The sequence below is a fragment of the Takifugu flavidus genome, chromosome 13 (assembly GCF_003711565.1).
Source record: "Takifugu flavidus isolate HTHZ2018 chromosome 13, ASM371156v2, whole genome shotgun sequence".
Taxonomy (NCBI): Eukaryota; Metazoa; Chordata; class Actinopteri; order Tetraodontiformes; family Tetraodontidae; genus Takifugu; species Takifugu flavidus.
In genome coordinates, this window is record NC_079532.1 from 3570307 (window position 1) to 3575086 (window position 4780).

Below are 4780 nucleotides of genomic sequence, written 5' to 3' on the forward strand. Positions count from 1 at the left end.
CTGTCCTATCTGCCTGTTCTAAAACATAAAGCATATGACAGTTTTAGTTCACCAGACAAAAAAGCAAATCAGACTACAGGCACTGACCTACCAGCAGCCAGTTAGATGATAATATATGTAAAGCTGTAATTGAAACTGAAGCTTGAGGATACAGTCGACCTATTTCTCCATAATCTCTCTTAAATTATTTCTCAAATGTTTTAGAGAAGTTTGATACATTGTCACTGTCTGTACAACATTGGATGATAAAAATTTAATTTCTGCTGTAGGACAACATTGTCATCTTTGAAAATGGAAGGATCGCTTTTAAAAAACTAAGGTAGGATTTGATTAAGAATATAGCAAGTGTTGTGAATCTTCTCCTGGTGGTAGCCGAGATGTGTTGATGAGGAAGGAATCTTCGCAGACACCGACTTGGTTATCAAAGATGTTTATTGGAGAGAACAGTCAGGTATCAATCGAACACTGCAGTTTGTCCGAGGGAGGTTTCGCGGTCCCGTTGGTGAAGAACTCCGAGGTGTCTTCATCGTCACCTCCTTCTTATACAGTCAAGTAAACACATTCTTTTCTGATGACCTCACGCTATACAATATGGTCAACCCAATGGTATAGCGTTCAGTTATTACCAAAAAAGGGAATACTGAAGATGCGTCATGCTATACATCCTCCTAGTGAGAATCACTGGGGGCCCACAGGCTCCAGTGTTGTCTTTTAGCAGCTCCTATTACCTAAAGGAAGAAGACACCGGACACACATGTGGAGCATGTCCTAATATGGTGCTTAGGCTGGCTGTTAAACACATTACGGCCTTACAGATGTAAAGCCTGCATAGAACGGGTCAGATACTACACAAGACTATAACATCTGTGTATGTGTTAATCAATGTGTCTTTATAGGAATTTGTGTGTGTGCGCGCACATTAGCTGTTCCAATGGTTGCCATGTTTAAAAAAAATAAGTGTGTGAAAATTGTGTTTCTGCTCCAGGACTCCAGGGATGTTAGGGAGAAAAGGGTTAGATTTCTCCCTGTGCCATTGCCTTCAGAGAAATGAGACAGAGACTCTTGCTTTGCTTGCTGCAAGGGTAACCACACGTCTGCAGTGTGAGCTACGGAGATGCTGTCCTTCAACAGGGTTTATTTATACTAACAGACAAACATGTTGGTATCGGATTAGGGTGGAGTGTTCGCAGACAAAAGCAGAAGTGAACATATAGAAATTGGAAACGGAACTTTCCAACAGCGGGTACATCTGTCTTTCGCCACCTCGAGGGGACAGAATATCAATCATGATAGCTCTCTTACGCAAGCAAGGTCACAAAAAGAAGAAAGGTCTTAAAACAGGCAGTTTCTGCATGTGAGTAATAATAAGCATGTGAGCATATGTACAAAGTATTTTGAACCTAACAAGGGAACATCCTGGCTGTAGGATCACTGTTGTTGTAAATTTCTTCTGATGGTAGTCGAGAGGTGCTGATGAGGAAGGAATCTTCGTATACACTGACTTGGTTATAAGAGATGTTTATTGGAGAGAGCAGTCAGGTATCAATCGGATGCTGCAGTCTGCCTGTGGGAGGTTTCGTGGTCCAGATGGTGAAGATCTCCGAAGTGTTTACTTTGGTAACCCCCTTTTATATGGTAAAGTAAAAAGTAAAAAGACACAGGTGACAGGACACATATGGAACATGTTTGAGATGGTGCCAGGATGGCTGAAAAATAAGTTAAGGTCTTACAGAGGTCAAGGCCTGCTGGGGATCGATACACAGGCCTCATATACTACACAGTACTGAAAAGATGAAACAAAAACAACAGATCACACCTTTATCCACACTCATTCAATGTCTGGACCAAGATCGATGCATATTAACAATAAATCTCCGACATTTGCTCAGACAACTGTTTCATTCCATCAGTGTTGCTGACTTACTGCGTGTGAAGCTGCTGTGGAGCCAAAAGGCGGTGCAGAGTCTCCACCTACAAGCTGGTACAGGTACTGCAGGGACAGAGGGCACTTTAGTCACTCCTTACAGTAGTTTCACCACCTCAGAGTAAACATGCACTGTTTTTTTTTTAATCCTAATGTAAAAAAAATGCTTCAATTATATATATTACTTGATATTGCCAAAAAACTATACGTACTGTATATTTTCTCAATTCCCTTCCCTTTACACCCTTAATATGAATATTTTACTCTGCCTCTCTCGTAAACTAGAAAAGAAAATCCCCTAAAACTTAACTAATTTTAAAGCAAAACAGTCTCAAGTAACATTTTATTAACAGAACACAAGCCACAAGCAAACGTTTGTCAAAAATCCCAAATAATTCCAATGACGTGGCAAAGAACATGTTACGGAACGAGGGTTGAACAGAACCCGAACGCAGGCCAGGAGACAGTAGTAAAATGGTCACGGTTTTATTTACGGGGGAAGGGGAGCAACACAAGAAAGACGAGGGCAGCCCTCCAGGACAGCCGAGCATAGGGAACAGAAGCGGCCCTCCAGGGCCACAGGAAACTCGGGAACAGAAGCGGCCCTCCAGGGCCACAGGAAACTCGGGAACAGAAGCGGCCCTCCAGGGCAACAGGAAACTAGGGAACAGAAGCGGCCCTCCAGAACCGCAGATCCAACACACGACGAGGGAACCCAAACAAACACCCTCACACGACGAAGGAAGACGAACAGACACAACAGCACAACCTGCTTAAATAGGCGAGATGTAAATTTCCTACAGGTGCGCCTGCCTGCAGTGCCAGCTGCCACCAATTGTGCTCCACACCACCCCCTGCAGGACAAAGCCAGACACATCCCAGAACCCCAACAGAACATTCAACATTAAAATTGGGATTTTTGCACATCTCTGTAACAAGAATACCAGGATGATAGATGGATGACAACGGTCTGTCAAAGTTTCTGGTAACGCAGTTTGGGTTGTGATCTTCTGCCGGTTATCTGCTGACTTTCCTCCATATTTGCAGCTTCTGAATAATGAGTAAAATGTACAATTACGTCAGTCCTCTTATTGGCAATTTCTTTCAGTTTTTCTGATTTGACATGGACGCACAGCCTCGTTTATTTGCAGAGCTGAGTCTGGGATTGCTGCAGATCTAAATAATGAGCTGCACTGAAGTAGACGTCTCTGATCATCACTGCTGCTTCTGACCGGAGGAGCAGAAAAATAATCAAACCAGATGCATGAGCTGGAACATCACAGGCGCTGTCATTATGCCAACTTATTCACTGTCAAAGGGTTGGGAAAAAAAGAAAAGGGCCTCTTGTTCCTCATTTTTCCAGTTATGCAAATTTACCAATTAATATGCTTCTGGGGACTAAAGCTTTGTGGAAGAGTGAGCGGGACACTTCCGTACATAAGAGGAAGGGGTGTAGCTTAACTTATTTTATCTTTAGCTCATTATTTATCCGTCCTGATCTGTGTGCTTCACAGAAAAAAAGTAATTACCAAAAAGTGTGAAATTGTACTGCTGGACTGGACGAGTGCAGATGGTGTGGAGTGAATTGGACGCACGTGTGGGCGATGTGTATCATAAGGTGCAAATTATATGCAGACATTTGCAGGGATTCGACATTCACTGCTTCCTTTTTAAAAAAAATGTTCTTACAGCTCTGACATTGATTTTCTGTCATGGTTGTGTTTGTGGTGGCTGTTTTCATGGAGATGAGAGGCAAAAACAAACATGGAAACCATGGGAACAGTTAAACACACAGGGTTTGTTACTGAGACCAGGATTGGATTAGAAATTACAAACATTTTGTTGCTCTGGTAAAACACTGAACAGGCAACAGAAACAAAGTTTCCGGACCCATTTTGGTTCCTAGAAGCACAGACAGGCCTGCCGACTCTGCCAACAGTGCTGGAAGTGGCAGATTTATTTTCTCTGTTGGCTTTGGCCCCCATAGTTACTCTATCAGTGAATTGTCAATTTTGTTCAATATTTATGCATTTTCAGTGACAAAGCTCAAATTTAATCAAGCAACAACATGTTGCTGAGACCCAGGACGTCTCCAAGGGTTTGGTGTGAGTCAGGCAGAAATTGGTTGAGCACAAAACAGAGAGAAACCCAGCCACTGAGAGGAGTCAGAGGGGGAAAAAGGGTTCCAAGTTAACATAAGACAAGGAAAAAGCACAGTTTAGCAAAACAACTATGAACACTGAAACAGAAAACCCACATCTACCCCAATTTGTTGCCACAGGAGGCTGAGCTCTCGCTGCTCCTCTGACAGTTTTGTGCGATGTCACCACCAAACAGAGCAAAATAGTCCATCCCCCCTGGTAGGATGTGTTTCAAAGGCTGTGATGCTGGAGGAGGTAGCAGCCCCCCCCCAGTGGATGCCACTTACAGGAACAGAGGGAGGTTTGGAAGAGAGCCCACGCAGGCAGCACAGTCGTCTCAGCAGGCTCCCGGTGTCGGTCGCTTTGAATCACCAGCAGACGGCCATGTTTGCCATCCTTGGAGGGCGCTCAGAGGGCGGGTCGCTGCTTGGTGCTGCTTAATCTGAAAGGGTTGTGCTGAGAAAAAATAGACGTGCACAGCAGGGGGGCAATTCCAGGTGGTTTAAGGATAAAGCAGAACTGTCGGCGCAGGAGCTTGAAGAGGAAACCGAAGCGCTGCTGTTTGAATTAGAAAGTATATCTTGAAATCTAAAAACTGCAAAGGATTTAAAAGATGTCCTAATTTAATCCAAACAACTGTTCATTCTTTATTTTCAAGAATAGGAGCTGTTTGTTTATAAGAATATGTGCGTTTAAACAAGATTGGCTTTGACAG

General features: G+C 43.4%; 1 long non-coding RNA gene across 2 annotated transcripts; it reads right to left on the reverse strand.

Moving 5' to 3' along the window:
- Positions 1 to 414: 414 nt before the first annotated feature.
- LOC130536814 (uncharacterized) lies at positions 415 to 4330 on the reverse strand. 2 transcript variants are annotated; one of them, XR_008953474.1, is made up of 4 exons: positions 2419 to 4330; positions 1925 to 1990; positions 1731 to 1783; positions 415 to 1625 (listed from the first exon to the last, which is right to left on the reverse strand). It is a non-coding gene; the product is annotated as an uncharacterized LOC130536814 (long non-coding RNA). The 2 variants fall into 2 exon arrangements; XR_008953472.1 differs by having other exon boundaries at positions 415 to 1783.
- Between the last annotated feature and the right edge of the window lie 450 nt (positions 4331 to 4780).